Source organism: Pan paniscus, chromosome 5, assembly GCF_029289425.2.
Source record: "Pan paniscus chromosome 5, NHGRI_mPanPan1-v2.0_pri, whole genome shotgun sequence".
NCBI lineage: Eukaryota > Metazoa > Chordata > Mammalia > Primates > Hominidae > Pan > Pan paniscus.
The window spans coordinates 42,369,217-42,390,147 of NC_073254.2; the positions used below are offsets into that span (position 1 = coordinate 42,369,217).

At 41.7% G+C, this 20,931-nt stretch overlaps 2 non-coding genes and 1 pseudogene across 2 annotated transcripts; 1 reads left to right on the forward strand and 2 right to left on the reverse strand.

Annotated features, from left to right (window-relative positions):
* Positions 1-3,784: 3,784 nt before the first annotated feature.
* On the forward strand, positions 3,785-3,858 carry TRNAT-AGU (transfer RNA threonine (anticodon AGU)). Its single transcript has one exon. It is a non-coding gene; the product is annotated as a tRNA-Thr (tRNA).
* A 124-nt stretch (positions 3,859-3,982) lies between these two features.
* LOC129397931 (Golgi pH regulator-like) lies at positions 3,983-19,502 on the reverse strand (annotated as a pseudogene).
* TRNAV-CAC (transfer RNA valine (anticodon CAC)) lies at positions 5,643-5,715 on the reverse strand. Its single transcript has one exon. It is a non-coding gene; the product is annotated as a tRNA-Val (tRNA).
* Positions 19,503-20,931: the final 1,429 nt, after the last annotated feature.

Genomic DNA, 20,931 nt, shown 5'->3' on the forward strand with positions numbered 1-20,931 from the left:
TTAGCTGGGCATGGTGGCGCATGCCTGTAATTCCAGCTACTCGGAAGGGTGAGGCAGGAGAGTCGCCTGAGCCGGGGAGGTGGAGGTTGCTGTGAGCCCAGACTGTGCCACTGCACTCCAGCCTAGGCGACAGAGGGAGACTCCGTCTCAAAAAAAAAAAAAAAAAAAAAAAAAAAAAAAAAAATGTATATGAAGGAGAACATCCTTATACCCAGGAGCAGAAAACTTTTGAAAACTTCAAAAGCACAAACCATAAGGCAAAAAACAAAGAAGACATATTTGCTTACATTAAAATCAAGAATATAGCCACTGTAGTCTAGCTACTGGGGAGACTGAGGCAGGAGGGTTGCTTGAGCCTAGGAGTTCAGTGCCAGTCTGGCCAACATAGCAAAACCCCCACCTTTAAAAAAATCTTTTTTTTTTTTTTTTTTTTTGAGACGGAGTTTCGCTCTTGTTGCCCAGGCTGGAGTGCAATGGCGCGATCTCAGCCTTCCACAACCTCCGCCTCCCAGGTTCAAGCGATTCTCCTGCCTCAGCCTCCCGAGTAGCTGGGATTACAGGCATGTACCACCATGCCTGGCAAATTTTGTATTTTTAGTAGAGACAGGGGTTTCTCCATGTTGGTCAGGGTGGTCTCCAACTCCCGACCTCAGGTGATCCCCCCGCCTCGGCTTCCCAATGTGCTGGAATTACAGGCGTGAGCCACCGCGCCCGGCTAAAAAAAATCTTAAATTAAAAAATCAAGAATATGTAAGGTAAAGGATACAGTAGAAAAATAAATATGTAGATAGATGCACTAATGGGAGAATATGTTTGAATTGTCTCCAAAAATGGCAAGGGCTTAATATATATCAAGAAGCCATGAAAATCTGCAAGAGAAGGACAGCAAGATCAAAAGGAAATGAACAAAAGATAGGACAGGCAATTAAAGGAGAGAAATATGTCATGACTAACAAAGATTGCACAAAACCTTTAGTAATCACAGAAATAAAAAGTAAAAAGATATATCGCATTTACTGTCATTACACTGGCAAAACTAGAAGCTGAATAAAATCAATTTTTGCAGGACTAGTGATAAAAGAACCCTCCTGTCCTGCCAGTCGAAGTTTAAATTAATGAAGCCATTCTGGAGTACTTCTTATTCAAATTAAGTATATTCACATTCTATGATGTAACTGCTCTGCTCCTAGGCATAAATCTTCCCCCACCCTATCCACTGCCTCAAATCTTACACAACTACCGAGAGTACACATGTGATAAAGTTAATCACAGCCTTATTTTAGTCTTTTGAAATTGAAAGAAAATTTAATATTTATTATTGGAAAGTGGACAGGTAAACTGTTATAAATGCACACCATAGGCTATTAAGCAATATAAAAAGTAAAAGAGTAGATATACATGCAATAATGTGGATGGAACTTGAAATTATAATACTATTGAAAAAGAACACCAATAAAAGAGATATGGGTTTCTGCTTCTACCTGTGAAGAAGTCACTGTTAGGAAAATTGCAAACAACAAGAAAAATATACTGGACATAAGTACGTGAAATAACTGTTTTCAGGCATCGCCTGCTGTCAGTTTGGGACTGGGATACCTGAGAGAAGAGAAATAAATGATGCGAGTCTTACAAATGTTTTAGCTTATTGTCTAGAGTACGATCAGAAAATGTGGTCTAAAGATGAAGCCAAGGGTGTTATTGTAAGTCCTTTATTAATACCACAGAGAGACTTAAGGTGGTATCTAAACAAACCCCTGAGGTTCTTAAGGACATACCTTAAGGATCCTATAGTTTAAACAATAACTCTACAACTCTTAAGACTGTGGCCCTACTGCAGTTTTATGGGAAGCCAAAGGGAGACAAGGCATTATTTTCATGAATGTGGCTTTTGTTTTAAAAGAGATTGGCGAACTTTAAAAAAAATTTTTTTTTATTGAGGCAGAGTCTGGCTCTGTTGCCCAGGCTGGAGGGCAGTGAGTGGTTCGATCTTGGCTCACTGCACCCTCCACATCCCAGGTTCAAGTGATTCTCCTGCCTTAGCCTCCCAAGTAGCTGGGACTACCACCATACCCGGCTAATTTTTTTGTGTGTTTTTAGTAAAGAGGGGTTTTCACCAGGTTGGCCAGGCTGGTCTCAAACTCCTGGGCTCAAGTGATCCTCCTGTCTTGGCCTCCCAAAGTGCTGGGATTATGGGGGTGAACCACTGCTTCTGGCCTGGAAAACCTTTTCTTTAAAGACCCAGATAGTAAACATTTTAGGCTTTGTGGGCCATTCAGTTGATGTGGCAATTACACAAATCAGCTGTTGCAGGAAAGCAGCTACAGATAATGCTAAATGAATGAACGTGGTTATGTTCCAATAAAGCTTTATAAAAACAGATATAAGGCCAGATTTGGCCTGTGGGCTATAGTTTGTGAACCCCTGGTCTAAAGGAATAAACTTCAGTAAGTTTCATAAAGTCACATTTTTTGAAGAAAATTAGAGTATTTGAACATTGACAGTCTGGACTGAAAGGAATAAAGGACAGCATAAAATGAAAAGAATTTGGACCTCACCCCTCTTCCTCCCAGACTACTATGGGAAAGAAGTAGGCTAAGAAAACCATTCAGCTGCAAGTAAATGATATTTCTTATTAAAAGAATGGATGAATCTGAGTGTGGAATAAGATCCCAGGAGATGAACCAAAGAGCCTAGGGAGTCATTCTCAGACGGCATTACTGAGTTCCAATCAACGCACTAGCGTTATGTGCCCACTGAATTCTACAATTGCTACAGACCAGTGTGACTCTTGTTTTTTGTTTTTTGTTTCTCTTTTTCCTCTTGTTTTTGTTCTTTTTGAATAGGATTGTGTATCGAGATTATCCTATGTCTCCTCTGCCTGTAGTTGGGAGACAGGTAACTTGTATCTTAAGTACATAGATGTTCAAACTAAGTAGAACCTTATTTGAAAAAAAAAATTTTTTTTTGAAACGGAGTCTCGCTCTGTCATCCAGGCTGGAGTGCAATGGCGCGATCTTGGCTCACTGCAAGCTCCGCCTCCCGGGTTCAAGCGATTCTCCTGCTTCAGCCTCCCGAGTAGCTGGGACTAACAGGGGCCCGCCACCACCCCTGGCTAATTTTTTGTATTTTTAGTAGAGACGGGGTTTCACCACGTTAGCCAGGATGGTCTCAATCTTCTGACCTCGTGATCCGCCCGCCTCGGCCTCCCAAAGTGCTGGGATTACAGGCGTGAGCCACCACGCCCGGCCGAAAAAATTTACCCAAGGAATTTAATCTGCACCTTTACCTGATTTTGATAACGCCATCCTAGAGGTCGAGTTCATGTTGCAAAGAAGTCAGACGTGGCCAGGGTGACTATATTTTGCATGCCGGACAGGCAGAATCATTGGGGGCCAAGTTAGAGAAAAATGTAGAGAGAGTGTTTTTCCTGTTACCACTTACCCACTGAATGAACAAATGAAATGAGAGTTCATCAGAAGGCAAATTCACTGCCAGGCATAAGAGATGTAATTGTTCTCAAAACCAAGCGAGTTTTCTACCTGGCCGCCAGAGCTTATCGGCTGGAGGTGTTCTTGACATTTAGAGCAGTTTCCTAAAGGAAAACAGTCTTCTTAATTCAGCACCTGTTCTTATTCTACAGCAAGAACATTATTCTCTGGTTTTGACTGAGATCCAGAAATGTGGTATTGTGTTACTACAAAGAAAATCACTGAGGTAGAAACATTGACAGGCTGAGGTGTAAATTTTTATAAAATAATAAATTACCCCCCCACAACACAGGTGAGGCTTCGTGGCTTAGCTGGTTAAAGCGCCTGTCTAGTAAACAGGAGATCCTGGGTTCGAATCCCAGCGAGGCCTCTTTATTTCTTCCCCTAAACTTAGGTAAATTCTTGTCACTAGTTAAACCTGACTTGGATTTATACCTAATAAAGCAGCAAACCTTGAATCTCGATGTCTGAGGCACTTTGTAGAGGAACGTGGTGATGGGTTGGAAATATTTACGATGAATTAGCTAAATCTATGCCAGAGACCAACCGTCTAGAACCATCTAGAATTGAGCTGCAATTTTCTACGTTTAAATTTTTGTAGCTATTTTTCATATTTCTAAGGAACTTACAGCTTCACGTAACATTTTTGCTTTTAATACAATTCAAAAGGAAGGCAAGGAAGGAGATGAGACATACATATGGCCTAAATTGAGTGTTGTGATAACTTCCTCCTTGCATGATTCTGAACTCTAGAATTTCACTGAATATATTGAAAAGTGGAGTAACATGACAACGTCTTGAGAGGATAAGAAGAATGATTAGTGAAACACCAAAAGAAAACACAAACAAAAACAAAAAACCTAACAAGAGGCTGGAAGCAAATGGGGCCTGAAGTTGTGGATCATTTATTAGACAGATAAAAATAAAATGATGGAAAAAAATTAATCAAACCCTGGATACAGTGTTATGTTTTAGCTACTCTTTAAAGAAAAAAAAATTATCAATTATATCTTCAAAGTATCACATTCTACAAATGCCTTCCCTCATAACATTCCTTGTTGCAGTATTGCGCTCAGCTTTTTGCTTCTCCCTGTAAGGAATGATTACATTGGATGATTACTCCTTTGTGAGCATTTAGGAGAAAAACCAGTTACGTAATTTATGAGTGCAGTGCAAAATGGAAATGTTCCTTGTTTAAGAAAATTAGGAATTTCAAACCAGCAATAGCAGAGCATTAAATCAAGTGCCTGGCCTTGTGCAAATGCGTAGGTCGCATGCCCATGAAGACAGTCGTGACTGGGAAGACGGTCCTGATTGGGAATGTGGTTATTTGTCAAAAGACTGGATTTTAGAGACACCTTGAAATGGAGTGAAATCTAAAGTGATAGTCAATGATATCAAGTACAGCTAGAAGGCTTGAGCACTTAAAAGTACTAACCAGGGGTGAGGCGCGGTGGCTCACGCCTCTAATCCCAGCACTTCGGGAAGCTGAGGTGGGCGGATCACAAGGTCAGGAGGGTGAGAGCAGCCTGGCCAATATAGTGAAACCCCGTCTCCACTAAAAATACAAAAAGTAGCCAGGCGTGGTGGCGCACGCCTGTAGTCTCAGCTACTTGGGAGGCTGAGGCAGGAGAATTGCTTGAACCCAGGAGGTGGAGGTTACAGCCACTGCACCCCAGCCTGGGCAACAGAGCGAGACTCTGTCTCAAAAAAAAAAAAAAAAGTACTAAGCAGGGAAATGTTCCAGTATAAAAAGAATTTTGAAAGTCATGCTTTTATTAGTCTTCTCTAACAAAGTAACATTTCTTATACAATTCAAGTTACTCTTTTCTCAGGCAACTCCACCTCCTTCCAAATCCCATCAAATGGCACCAGCCTGGGATCTTTCAACATAGATATATGCTCCTTCTTCCTTTAGCCTCCTGTTGTCTTTGGGCTCCCACGGGGCTCCCTCTTCTCTAAATCTGGTGTAGGAAGAGAGCAAGTCGTATTCGTAGTACTGAGTTACACAGCGTAAACTACTTACAGGCGTATAGTCATTTATTCGAATGGACGGGGTTCTAAGAGCGGGAGTCCTAAAAACGGTCGCTGTAAATTTTAGGAAGACAAGCGGTCGCTTTAAGTTTTAGGAAGACAAAATTGAGGACAATATAATGTTCCCGCCCGGTTTTGAACCGGGGACTTTTCGCGTGTGAGGCTAACGTAATAACCACTACACTACGGAAACCCCTAACTCATATCATAGAAACCCCTAAGAGAAGGAACTATCCTGCTGGACCTAATCAGGAATTCACTATTAATCATCCCGCCTTCCTAGAAATTTGTTTTCTTTCTATTCAAGTCAGTGTCTACAATCGCATTTTAAAACTGCTACAAAACAAGCACCACATCGAGATTAGGAAATATCCAAAACCCAGAAATTGCTAAGTATTTGAGTTCTATGAGCCTTATACTAAAACTATAACCTCCATAAGATAAATCTCAAACATCTTGGCTCTGACCAGATTTGACGTTTACTTACTTGACGTGATGACTGGAATTTGTCCTTCGGCTTACCTCAGAATTCCTTCTCACTCTCTCACCTAGCGTCAAAATCGTTGCAAAATTCTACTGAGCTTACATTCAGACTTTATAAAATGTCCTTCTCCTCTGTTGTTGATAGGTCCCTCGTTCAGGCCCTTCATATCTGTTCTTCACGACTGTCCGTACCGATTCTAGGGTTGACTCTCTGAATCAATTCTCCACCGAGCTTAAAGTCCCAAGCTTCATTTCCCTTCATAAAGTTCCACAAACATAAACCTTTCTTCTTTCTTACATATGCATTTTATAGACTTTTTTTTTTTTAAAGAGAGGTTCTAGATTCACAGCAAAACTTTGAGCAGAAGGTACAGAGATTTCCCATATACCCCCTGCCCCCGCACATGCATAACTCCCTCACTATCAACATGCCTCACTAGAATAGTACATTCATTACAATTGTTGACCTATCTGGACATACCATCATCACCCACAGACCGGAGTTTACATTAGGCTTCACTCTTGGTGTTGTACATTCTATCCATTTGCACAAAAGTATGATATATACCCACCAATATAGTATCATGCAGAGTAGTTTCACTGCCTTAAAAATTCTCTGTGCTTGGGCTGTTCATTCCTCCATCCTCACAAACCCTGGCAACGACTGATCTTTTTACTGTGTTCATAGTTTTGCCTTTCCAGAATGTCATATAATTACAATTACACAATATTTGCTTTTTCAGATTGGCTTATTAGTAATGTGCATTTAAGTTTCCTCCATGTCTTTTCATGGGTTGATATCTCATTTCTTTTTAATGCTGAATAATATTCCATTGTCTACATATATCACAGTTAATCCATTCACTTACTGAATAATATTTTGGTTGCTTCCAAATTTTGGCAATTATGAATAAAGGTGCTATAAACATCTGTGTACAGATTTTTATGTGGACATAATTTTTCAACTCTTTTGGGTTAGATACCAAGGAGTACAACTGGATTGTGTGAGAAGAATAAGTTTACTTTTGCAAGAAACCATCAAACTGTCTCTTAAAGTAGCTGTGTCATTTGTGATTCCACCAGGAATGAATCAGAGTTCCTGTTAGTCCAAAGCCTCACCAAAATTTGCTGTTGTCAGTGTTCTGGACTTTAGCTGTTCTGATAGGTGTGTAGTGATATCTTATTTTTGTTTTAATGTTCATTTGCCTGATGACATATGATGCGGAACACCTTTTCATATGCTTATTTTTCATCTGTATATCTTCTTTGGTCACATGATTGTTAAGGTCTTTGGCCATTTTTTTTTTCATGAGGTTGTGTTCTTACTGTTGAATTTTAAGAGCTCTTTGTAGATTTTGAATAAGAGTACTTTATCTGGTATATCTTTAGCAAATATTTTCTCCCACTGTGTGGCTTGTCTTTTCATTATCTTGATGTTATAGTGTTTTTGATCACTAGCACGTCTTTTTGGCTCTTTCTCAGAATTTCCATCTCTCTGCTTACATTGCCCATCTGTTCTTGCATGCCATCTTTTTTATACATTAGAGCCTTTTGCGTCTTTTTTTTTTCTTTTTTTTTGAGACAGAGCCTCGCTTTGTCACCCAGGATGCAGTGCAGTGGCTCACTGCAATCTCTGCTTCATGGGTTCAATCAATTCTCATGCCTTAGCCTCCTGAGTAGCTGGGATTACAGACATGTACCACCAGGCTTGGCTAATTTTTTTTGTATTTTTAGTGGAGACGGGGTTTCATCATGTTGGTCAGGCTGGTCTGGAAGTCCTAGCCTTATGTGATCCGCCCACCTGAGCCTCCCAAAGTGCTGGGATTACAGGTGTGAGCCACCTCGCCTGGCCAAAGCCCCTAGCATCTTAATCAGTTGTTTCAAATTCCTCGTCTGAGAATTCCAACATCCCTGTCATATCTGAGTCTGATTCTGATGCTTGCTCTGTCTCTTCTGTGTATTTTGCTTTTTATTGTGCCTTGTTATTTTTTCTTGACAGCAGGACATGCTCCACTGGGTAAAGTGAGGTGCTATAAGCAGGTCTTTAGTAATGTTGTGGAAAGGTGTGGGCGGAATAAAGCATTCTGTAGTCCCACAAGTAGGTATCAGTCTATTAGTGAACCTGTGTCTCTGGACTGTCAACTTTAAACATGCTTCCTAGGTTTTCCCCCACTTTAGGTGGGACTGGATGGCTAGAGTGGGCTGGAATTGGTTATTTCCCTTCCCGCAGATCAGTTGGGCTCTGAAAAAACCCCAGCAGGTTAGGCTGAGGTTAAATGGTTTCTCCTGAGGGCAGACCTTATTAAGAGAACAAAATGCTCTGGCCAATTGCAAACTGGTTCTTGACCCACCTGCTACCAGAGATAGAGGGGATTTTTCTCCCATATTCACTATGACAATCTGGTCAAGCTCCTGAGGTAAAATTAACAAAATCGTGGGGTACAGATGACTGAGTTCTGGAGTTTTTATCTCCTAGACTTGCCAATGTTGAGCCACCAACAATTTGCTAATTAGATTTCAGGTTTCCCTGCTCCAGCGCTAGTTCACATGGTGTCTGTTCTGTGGGTTTCTTCTCTGGTAAGTTGTGATTCTCTGTATTTGTCTTTTTCAATTTTGGGAGCAGTGGCTTGCCCTGTGACCTCATTTTTTCTGACAGACCTAAGAAGACTTGGGTTTTCAGTTTGTTCAGGTTTTACTTGTTTTTAGGACTTAGTGATGACTTGTAGCTTCTTACATGCCCGACTGGAGAATATATGTATATAAATCTATAGCTTTCCATCCAAGAACAGTGTTAGCAGCTGTCAATAAGTTTGGATATGTTGTACTTTATTATTTTTAGTTCAAACTATTTTCTAATTTCTCTTGTAACTTATCTTTAACCCATAGGTTGTTTGGGAGTGTGATGTAATTTCCCCAAGCATTTGGGGATATTTTCCTTTGTTTCTGTTACTGATTTCTAGTTTAATTCTGTATTGATTAGAGAACATTCTTATTACTTTTCTTTTTTTTTGAGATGGAGTCTCGCTCTATTGCCCAGGCTAAAGTACTGTGGTGCAATCTCAACTCACTGCAGCCTCTGCCTCCTGGGTTCAAGTGATTCTCCTGCCTCAGCCTCCTGAGTAGCTGGGATTACCAATGTGGGCCACCATGCCCCACTACCATCAGGTTTTAAAATTTTTAATTTTGAAATAATTATAGATTTACAGGCCATTACAAAGATAGTACAGAGAAGTCCCCTGTACCCTTAATTTAGTTCCCCCCAATGGCTGCATGTTATATAACTATAGTACAATATCAAACCCAAGAATCTGACATTGGTACATTGTTTGTATATAGTTCTAGGTCATTTTATCATGTGTAGATTTGTGTAACTATCACTGGAAACCAGAAAAAAAAGTTTCATCACAACAAAGATTTCCCTGCGGGTGCCACCACTTAATTAGTTACACTCACTTCCCATGGCACCCACCCCACCACAACTACTAATATGTTCTTTTTTTTTTTTTGAGACAGTGTCACTCTGTTGCCCAGGCTGGAGTGCAGTGGCACAACCTCAGCTCACTGCAACCTCTGCCTCCCAGGTTCAAGCCATTCTCGTGCCTCAGCCTCCCAGGTAGCTGGGACTACAGGCACGTGCCACTACACCTGACTATTTTTTGTATTTTTAGTAGGCACAGGGTTTCACCATGTTGGCCAGGCTGTTCTTGAACTCCTGACTTCAGGTGATCCGCCCACCTCGGCCTCCCAAAGTGCTGGGATTATAGGCATGAACCACCGGGCCAGGCCTAATGTGTTCTTAATCTCTGTTTTTTATTTTGTTTTTAGAATGTTATAGAAATAGGCCAGGTGCGGTGGCTCACGCCTGTAATCCCTGCACTCTGGAAGGCCGAGGCAGGTGGATCACGTGAGGCCAGGAGTTCAAGACCAGCCTGGCCAACATGGTGAAACCACATCTCTACTAAAAATACAAAAATTAGCTGGACATGGTGGCTCATGCCTGTAGTCCCAGCTTCTCGGGAGGGTAAAGCATGAGAACTGCTTGAACCCAGGAGGCAGAGGTTGCAGTGAGTGGAGATGGCGCCACTGCCCTCCAGCCTGGGTGACAGAGCAAGATTCTGTGTTAAAAAAAAAAAAAGGATGGCCTTTTCCACAGCCTAATGCCCTTGAGATCCATCCAATTTGTTGTATCAACAGTTCCTGCCTTTTAATTGTTGAGTAGTTGTTTATGGTATGGATGTACCACAGTTTCTTTAACCATCTACCTATTGAGGTACATTTTAGTAGTTTTCTAGTGTTTTGCTATTATAAATAAAGGATTACAAATAATTGTGATAGACTTTTGTGTTGACATAAGTTTTCATGTCATTTTTATTATCGTTATATATTATTGAATATATACAATATATATTGAATGCTACACATGTAGCATTCACATTTCTGTTTTATAAAATGTCTCTGTTTCATCACTATGAAATGCCTCCTTTTCTTTTTTATTATGTCACATCTCTATGGTAATACTCCTTGTCTTAAAATCTACACTTTATGTTAATACATACGTTTTATGTTAATTTTTTTATGGTTCGCCTTTGTGGGTTTTTTTTTTTTTGGTTGTTGTTGTTGTTTTTAACTTTATTTTATTTAATTTATTTTATTTATTTTTTGAGACTCACTCTGTCACCCAGGCTGGAGTGCAATGGCGTGATTTTGTCTCACTACAACCTCTGCCTCTTGGGTTCAAACGATTGTCATGCCTCAGCCTCCTGAGTAGCTGGGACTATAGGGTTGGGCCACCACACCTGGCTAATTTTTGTATTTTTAGTAAGAGACAGGGTTTCACCATTTTGGCCAAGCCAGTCTTGAACTCCAGGCCTCAAGTGATCTACCTGCCTCAGCCTTGCAATGTTCTGGAATTACAGGTATGAGCTACCACACCCAGCCTAACCTTTGTGTTATGTATCTTTATCCCTTTACTTTTCTTTTTTTTTGAGACAGAGTCTCACTCTGTCACCCAAGCTGGAGTGCAGTGGCGTGATCTCAGCTCACCGCAATCTTTGCCTCCTGGGTTCAAGTGATTCTTCTGCCTCAGCCTCCCAAGCAGCTGGGACTACAGGCGTGTGCCACCATGCCTGGCTAATTTTTGTATTTTTAGTAGAGATGTGGTTTCACCATATTGGCCAGGCTGGTCTCTAACTGCTGACCTCGTGATCCGCCTGCCTTGGCCTCCCAAAGTGCTGGGAATGCAGGCATGAGCCATCGCGCCCAGCCTATCCCTTTACTTTTCTAAACCACTTAATTTACATCCTTACATATTTTTAGGGCCTTTTAAAAACTGTGGTAAGATATACATAATATAAAATTTGTTATTTGAATTAGTTTTAAGTGTACATTTCAGTAGAATTAAGTACATTCACATCATCTTGCAACCATCCCCGTTATCCATCTCCAGAACTTTTTCTCATCCAAAATTGAAACTCTGTATCCTTTAAATAATAACTCCCCATTTCTCTTCACTTCCCCAGCTCTTGGTAACTACTCTTTCTGTCTCTATGAATTTTACTATTGTGGAAATCATATATTTGTCCTTTATGTTTGGCTTATTTCACTTTGAATAATGTTCTCACTCTTTATTCATATTACAGCATGTATCAAAATTTTTACTCCTTTTAGGCTTTCTGAATAGTCAACAGGTGGAATCAACCCAAATCAATAATGTTGCCGTGAAACATTGGCATACGAGTTTCTTTTTTAAATTTAAACATTTCAAATTTATTTTATTTGTTTATTTTTTGAGACAGGAGATTACCCATGCTGGAGTGCAGTGGCGCAATCATGGCTCCTCGCAGCCTCGACTTCCCGGGCTCCAGCGATCCTCCCACCCACACCCAACTAATTTTTGTATTCTTGGTAGAGACAGGGTTTGGCCATATTGCCTGCGCTGGTCTCGAACTACTTGGCTCAAGCGATCCTCCTGCCTCTGCCTCCCAAAGTGTTGGGATTATAGGCATGAGCCACAGAGCCAGCTGGGATGCTTTTTATTTCACTTTCTTGCCTACTTTCTGTGGCTAGAACTGCCAACACTATGCTGAACAGAGTGGTGAATGTGGGCATTTTTGTCTTTTACTGATCTTGGAAAAAAAGTTTTCAGTCTTTCACTATTTTTTTTTTTTAATTGAGACGGTGTCTCACTCTGTCGCCCAGGCTAGAGTACAGTGGTGAGATCTCAGCTCACTGCAACCTCTGCCTCCCAGGTTAAAGTGATTCCCGTGCCTCAGCCTCCTGAGTAGCTGGGACTACAGGCGCACGCCATGCCCGGCTAATTTTTTTGTATTTTCAGTAGAGATGGGGTTTTGCCATGTTGTCCAGGCTGGTTTCAATTCCTGACCTCAGGTGATCCGCCTGCTTCCGCCTCCCAAAGTGCTGGGATTACAGGCGTGAGCCACCGCGCCTGGCCAGCCTTTCACTATTGAATATGATGTTAGTTGAAGGTTAATCATAAGTAGCCTTTATGATGTTAAGGAAGTTTTCTTCTATTTCTAGTTCATTGGGTAGGTTTTTTTGTTTGTTTGTTTTTCACGAAAGGGTGTGGGATTTTGTCAAATGTTTTTCTGTATCAGTGGAGGTGATTATGTAATTTTTTTCCATTCTGTTAATGTGGTATATATTACATTGACTGATATTTGTTTGTTGAATTATCCTCACATTCCAGGAATAAATCTTACTTTTTCGTAGTGTATAATCTTCTTAACATATTGCTAACCAGGCATGGTGGCTCATGCCTGTAATCCCAGCACTTTGGGAGGCCAAAGCAGAGGATTGCCTGAGCTCAGGAGTTCACGACCAGCCTGGGCAACACAGTGAAACCCCGTCTCTACTAAAATACAAAAAATTAGCTGGGTGTGGCGGCGTGTGCCTTTAGTCCCAGCTACTCGGGAGGCCGAGGCAGGAGAATTGCTTGAATCTGGGAGGTGGAGGTTGTAGTAAGCTGAGCTCGCGCCACTACACTCCAGCCTGGTTGGTAGAGCAAGACTCCATCTCAAAAAACAAAAACAAAAACAAACCCAAAACATATTGCTAACTTTAGTTTGCTAGTAATTTGTGGATAAATTTTTGTATCGTACTGCTTCAGTATCCTTACTAGTTATAGGTCTATTCACATTTTTTATTTCTTTTTAATTAAATTTTAATAGATTGTTTCTAGGAGCTTATCCACTTCATCTAGGTTATCCAATTTGCTGGCATACAATTCTTCACAGTATTCTTTTATAATCCTTTTGATTTCTGTAAATTTGTAATGTTTCTTCTTTTCCTTCCTTCCTTTCTTTCCTTCTTTCCTTTTCTTCCTGTTTATTCTTTTCATTACAATCTCTGATTTTCATGACAGTCAATCTCAAGGGAAAGCTATGACCACCTCCATGTGAACCTGAAAATGGATATCCTATGTGTTTGGCCCAGCTACCATAGACATCTCTTGCCCCAGAGTTCTGGTGTATTTTTCCCTCTTAGTTTTTCGGTTCCTCTCCGCCATTGCACCAGCCTCAGGTCCACATAGGATGCTCTCTGCTGAGTATTGCCTTGAGTTACTGCTCTCTCTCATGTTCTAGCTGATGCTACTCGTGATCACAGTATCACCTGAGTAGGAAAGAGGATGCTAGAGGTAAAAAATGCTACCACAGCATTTTGTTTGTTTATAAAATGTTAGACCCTGGTCCCCTCCATTTTTTTCCCCTTTCATATCTAAATTTTGAGACCACTGGCCTCTAACAGTCTGTAGTAGCCCTAAGTTCAAGGTGTCATATGCTTCTCTGGTGCCTGTTAGTGAGCCAAATAGAGAAACACTATGCTAGAGAGAGTGCTGACCAGGAAGATCACATCAAACCAATGGTAACAGAAATTGAACTGCAGTTCTCCAAGGACTTCGGTAATTATGGTGCAGTATTCTAGAGGCATACTCATTCAGATTAGAAGCGCAGAGGAGACAAAGTACATGCCCATTATCTGTGCTAATAGCAGGACATTGACACTGGAGGACTTACTGCTAGAGATGGCATAAAAGAACGTGGTATGAGTGATCAGCAATCCTCTGATGGATGTGGCGATGATTATTCCAACAAGAATGGAGGAAATGTGTTGGGACCAAAATTTCACATCACACTGGATTCCCAGATAATTCACAGTGATCTCAACGCCTCTTGTGACAGGATCCATTTTCCCAACTCGATCAAAAGCAATGTTGATGGTGCCATGAAAATTTTTCAACCACAGTAAATAGAGAAAAAGTAACCCAGAAAATTGAAATATTTCCTTTTGAAGGTTTTGGAGTATTCTGTTCTCTCCTTGGTAGCATACAGATCAGCTGTTTTCAGAAAAAGCTGCCTGCTTAGTTCTTCCAAAGCATTCACTTCCTGTTGAGTAAGTGGTAATACTTTCTATCATTCCCCAGAATCCTAATGGTTTGTTATGCACCTCCCCTTTCTGGAACATCGTTCTCTGTGCCATTGCCATCCTTTTCTTTGTGGTTATGATCATATCCATGGTTTGGAGCAGTCGCTGTTCCAGGGCTAGAATATCTGTGTCAGTCACATTCCTGAGGAAATAAGACATCAAAGTGTATGTGCAGTAGACAGCACCAAATCCAGAAAGGAGGGCCATGAGAGTAACTCCAATCACACCAACCCAGCTGATGAGCTGTTCTATGGATAAGATCCCATGTTTTGGGCTGAGAATGGGAAAGGAATCTCCTAGTTTCCAGAAAAAACAGATAAAGGTCAACCACAAGAGACAGGAAAAAAGCAGTCGTTGTTTATGCACTAAGACAGAGGAGACAAAAGTAGTCGGATGTTGCTCACAATAAAATAGCCAGTTTAAAAACGCACCATGAAAACCAGAATCAGCAGAATTACACCTAGGTTCAATTTCCAGTAAAAATAACGAGAGCTGCTACTCAATACTTCTAAGATTTCAAAGATGATGAGCTCAAACATAGTGCAAGAAAATGCAAACGTCACAGAGAAGATCACCTGTACAACATACTGACGCACCTCATAGTTCTTAAACAATTGGCACATGAAGAAAAGCCACCGAAATTAAAAAAAAAATAGTATCTGGGAGGTAATCACGATGCTGGAATCAATCAGGAAGCCTATGGTGAAGTGTAGGGAGGGCTCCTGCCTCCATTTCCCACTTCCAAGGCCACGGCACGCTGGGGCCACCGGCCTCTCACACAGGCGGCCTTCGCCCAGGTGCAGCCGTAGGGACTGCGGCTCGTCAGCCTGACGCCATCAAGCTGCGCCCCAGCCAGCCAGTCAATGGCTGTGTCCAGAGCTTCCCGCCTCGGGCTCAGCGTAGGTGGAGAGGACGCCTCCACTTTCATTTCTGATTTTAGTCTTCTGCGTCTCCTCTCTTGTTTATTTGTTTGTTTGTTTTTTGACACAGAGTCTCACTCTATTGCCCAGACTTCGGTGGTGCCATTTCGGCTCACTGCAACCTCCGCCTCCTGGGTTCAGACGATTCTCCTGCCTCAGTCTCCTGAGTAGCTGGGATTACAGGCGCCGCCACAACGCTAGGCTAACTTTTGTGTTTTTAGTAGAGACGGGGCTCTCGCCATGTTGGCCAGGCTGGTCTCGAACTCCTGACCTCAGGTGATCTGCCCACTTCGGCCTCCGAAAGTGCTACAGTTACAGGCATGAGCCACCGCGCCCGGCCCGCTCTTCTTTTTTCTTGGTTCATTTAGCTAAATGTTTGTCAATTTTGGTGAACTTTTCAAAGAACCAACTTTTGGTTTCATTGATTTTCTATATTGTTTCCAGCCTGTCCTTTCCGATGGCTTGCCTTTTCTGACAGCCTGCCCTATGGATTTAGCAATTACTAGCCAGGTCCACAGTTGCATAAGCCAATTCCCTAAAAAAAAATCAACCTCTCGCATATAAATATTCATCTGGATGATTCTCCACAAACCGAATAAACCCCGCCTACCAGCATGCAGCTCAAGAGCACCCTAAGTTCCTTTCCAATCACTATGCAGAGGGAACCACTATTGCGACTCGCCCCACACCCACTGGCGAGAAGGCAGGGTCTTGCTTTGTAGTCCAGGCTGGAGGGCAGGGCGTAATCAGCTCACTTGAACTCCTGGGCTAAAGTGATCCTCCCTCCTCAGCATAAGCGACTAAAGGCTGGCTAATTTTTAAAATTTTTTTTGTAGAGACGGTGTCTTAATTATGTTGCCAGGGCTAGCTTCTAACTCCTGGCTCAAGTGATCCATCCGCTTCAACCAACTAAAGTGCTGGGATTGCAGGCGTGAGACACTGCGCACCGGATCACTGAAGCTGGACTGTATACACATAGCTCCTTTTTTTTTTTTTTTTTTTTTTTTTGAGACAGAGTTTCCCTCTTTGTTGCCCAGGTTGGAGTGCAGTGGCGCGATCACGGCTCACTGCAGCCTCCGCCTCCCGGGCTCAAGCGATTCTCCTGTCTCAGCCTCCGGAGTAGCTGGGATTACAGGCGCCTGCCACCACGCCCGGCTAATGTTTGTATTTGTAGCAGAGATGGGGTTTCACCATCTTGGCCAGGCTGGTCTTGAACTCCTGACTGCGTGATCCACCCGCCTCGGCCTCCCAAAGTGCTGGGATTACAGGCGTGAGCCACCGCACCCGGCCTGAGACCTGGGAATTTTAGGAGAATCACTGGGTTGAACAAAAATTAGACACAGGCTGGGTGTGGTGGCTCATGCTGTAATCCCAGCACTTGGGAGGCTGAGGCAGGAGAATCGCTTGAACCCGGGAGGTGGAGGTTGCAGCGAGCCGAGATTGTGCCATTGCACTCCAGCCTAGGGGACAAGAGCCAGACTCCGTCTCAAAATAAAATAAAATAAAATAAAATAAAATAAAATAAAATAAAATAAAATATAAAATAATAAAATAAAATAAAATATAAAATAAAATAAGAAAATAAAAAAATAAAATAAAATAATATTCCCAGGTCTCACTTAATAGGCTGTCCAAAGCCAGTCTTGGACGCCATTAGGGAGACTCCTACCCTTTTTGCCTTACCTTTCTTTCACGTCAAAGTAATTCTGTGAATCATTGTTCTCTAGCTTTTCAAGTGGAGTCTCCTTCCTAGTTGGAGAATAGTAGCTCCTTGCACTACTGCAGACACCCTTAGGGAGGACACCTGTGGTTTCCTGCCTTGCTTATTAGATGTCTACTATTTTTTCTTGGATTATTTTTTGAATAAATAACTTGGCTTCATTCACCATTCCAGATACTATTATTGCCACTTTACTATATGCTTACAGTATTTGTTAAATTATTTAATTTTATTAATTGAAAAAAGTTTTTTGAGACAAGGTCTCGCTAGGTTACCCAGGCTGGTCTCGAACTCCTAGGCTCAAGCTACACTCCTATCTCAGACTCCCAAGTAGCTAGAATTATAGGTACATGCCACCCTGCCTGGCTTAATTTTTATGATAAGTAACACATTCACTTGGTTCAAACATCTTGAGTACAGAAAAAAAAAAATGCAGCTAATATCACCTTCCTCTTTCTCATCCACCCAGTTCCCAGCCTTTTAATTTAATTAATTTATTTTTCTTACGTGCTATCATGTCAAAGTACAGTTCCTAGCATTTTAAACAGGCTACCATTGTCATGAATTTCCTGCTATCTTTCCAGAGATTTTTAAAAGTGCAAATACAGTCTAATACAAATACATATTCTCTTCCACCCTGGCCCAGTCTGTATATTTAAAAGAGCATAAGGAGGCCGGGCGCGGTGGCTCACGCCTGTAATCCCAGCACTTTGGGAGGCCGAGGCGGGCGGATCACGAGGTCAGGAGATTGAGACCATCCTGGCTAACACTGTGAAACCCCGTCTCTACTAAAAAATACAAAAAATTAGCCGGGCGTGGTGGCGGGCGCCTGTAGTCCCAGCTACTCAGGAGGCTGAGACAGGAGAATGGCGTGAACCCAGGAGGCAGAGCTTGCAGTGAGCCGAGATCGCGCCACTGCACTCCAGCCTGGGCGACAGAGTGAGACTTCGTCTCAAAAAATAAATAAATAAAAAAAGCATAAGGAGGGGCCAGGCCCAGTGGCTCACGCCTGTAATTCCAGCACTTTGAGACGTCGAGGCGGGCGGATCACTTGAGGTCAGGAGGTTAAGACCAGCCTGGCCAACATGGTAAAACCCCGTCTCTACTAATAACACAAAAATTAGTCAGGCTTAGTGGCCTGTAGTCCCAGCTACTCAGGAGGCTGAGGCAGGAGAATCTCTTGAAACAGGGAGGCAGAGGTTACTGTGGGCAGAGATTGTGCCACTTTTAAATAAATAAATGAAAACTGTTATATTTCGTATATACGGCATAATTTATTTAACTGATTATATACTTAAGATAAATAGCTTTTTCTTAATCTTTATATTACAAATAATATCAAGTGAATAATTAGAACATAATCGTTATGCCTGCAAGCATCCTTTGTACACTTGTGAAATGCACATCAAGGGACATATGATATATGCATTTGAAATGTTGATGGATTCTGCCAAATTGCCCTCTGCAGGAGGCTGAGCGTGATTTATTTCTTTGTGGTGAGCACAATAAAACAGGATCCTGGCCATACTCAATATCACATTTGCACAATATTAGATTATCTGTTACAACTATGATGCAAAATCAGGCAATCCATGAAGACTGTAGAAGAATAAAAAGTGGCTGGGTGCGGTGGCTCACGCTTGTAATCCCAGCACTTTGGGAGGCCGAGGCCGGTGGATCACCTGAGTCAGGAGTTCGAGACCAGTCTGGCCAACATGGTGAAACCATGCCTCTACTAAAAACACAAAAATTAGCTGGGTGTGGTGGCAGGCACCTGTAATCCCAGGTATTTGGGAGGCTGAGGCAGGAGAAACGCTTGAACCCTTGAGGCGGAGGTTGTAGTGAGCCAAGACCACACCAATGAACTTCCAGCCTGACTATCAAGAGCAAAACTCCATCTCAAAAAATAAATAAATAAAATTAAAAAATAAAAAAAGAAAAAGTAAGGTATTCTACCCATGAAGCTTGAAAGATCATGCTATACAAATAAAAAACTCTCATCTTGGATTGACCTAGATGAGTTTGGAGGCCAAGGCAAAAATTACACTTCTACTGCAGAGACTGAACCCTGCTTCATACAAAACAAAAGATACTTGAAACTGTACTAATGCTAGGAAGAAAGACATGATGAGAAGCTAAGAGTGTCAATTGGCAGGACAGGCATAGTTGGGGTTCTGGGGTTTTTCTGGGGACAGAATTACTGGGAAATTCACTGATCTTCCCCACATGCAGAATAATCTGCCATCAGATTCTATAAAACAAGTTTTTCTACTTTACTTTGAAACTTTGAAGAAGATAGCCCCACAAAATATTATCATATTGCAGAAAATTTTCCTAGATCATTAAAGTAAAAGAAATGTTAATTAACAGTAAATAACTTGTTAAACTTAAATTTCCCCTCTGCTCAAAATAACTTCCCTTCTTCTTCACCACAAGTTTACTCAAATTTTAGATATACCTCAAGAATCATCTTCCCTTGGAAGGTTTCCTCAGACCAACGTGAGTTACATGTCCTTCCTCTGTTTCGATTTGTCACAACAAAAATATTATATGTATGAATTTCTACATGGAATAAAAGTAGGATTTTATTCTTAAAAATATAGATCTTAGATTTTGCTCTACAGGCATTGAGTTTTTATTTTTGCATAGCTTTTTGTCTAATACCCAGCAATCCCACTTCTAGGAATGTCCCTCAGTGACATTTCAGTTTATCATTCTAGTGGATTAAATGAGACTAATCATTGTAGTGATATGCGGTAACAGAGTTGAAGCAACCTGCCTGTCTGTCATCGGAGTAGGTGGGTATAAACTTCATGCTGTGCAGAGTCACAACTAATGAAGCAGCTGCGTATGTACCAAGACGGGTAGATTTTTCAAAGTGAAGTAAAATCTAAGAAACAAAAAACAAAAGATCAAAACAAACAAATAAAAACAAAAAGCACAATACCAAGGTTAAAATCATAGCAATACGCAAAAAGCAGATTAAGTGAGACGATAGCTGAATGGGAATGGCAGGGAATTGTGTGAGAATCGGAAGAAGCTAAGTCAAGTGGTCCTAATTTTACCTTTTGTAAGACAGCTGTGTAGCACTGGCCCCTGCCCTCTTGCTGGCCTGGAAGATAACCAGTCACAGGCAGCCCCCTGGCCCCATCTCACTCGACAGTCTCTCCCTGTGAGTATTTCTCTGCAGAAAAGTGCTGGAGGTCTCCTGGGCTCCTTCCTTACAAAGTGGGTTTTAAAAGTCGTTCTCTGTAATCAAGAAGTGAATGTCTGTGTGCATTGAAAGGACAGAGAAACAAGTCATAGGACTGTATAACAGTTTTGAAATTTAAATCAAATTTCTGTGTGTTCTGCCCGAGGTTTATTGGCCTGGGGTTTGTGAGATTTTGTGTCCCTGCGGAAAGCCTTCCTGGATCTTGAGTCTAGAGTTTTGGTATTTTTGGTTTTGTTACGTGGAATGTATAAGGAAAGGGAAAAAGCGCCGCAAATATGACAATGGTTGTTATAGTAGTTTCTCTAGAGTAGTAGTTCTCACGTTCACTTCACCCTGGAAGGACCCTCCGTCTGAAACTGGGCGGAAATACCTCCCGGATTCTTCCCACTCCCCTCTCTGTTTCAGCTTGGGTAACTTGTTTCATTGAACTCCACCCCAGCTGAAGGAGCCAATGCTGTCCCAAGAGAAGGATCGCTATGGGGCTCTAACTAACCTCAGTCTCTATGGGGATGTGACCCAGGTTAGTAGCCTAAGGCACTGCCACATTACAGGTCCCACCTGCTGGTGAGCCTGGTCACCCTTCTCAATTAGGAAAGAGTGAGGCTTTCAAGGTTTTTGTTGTTGTTTGTT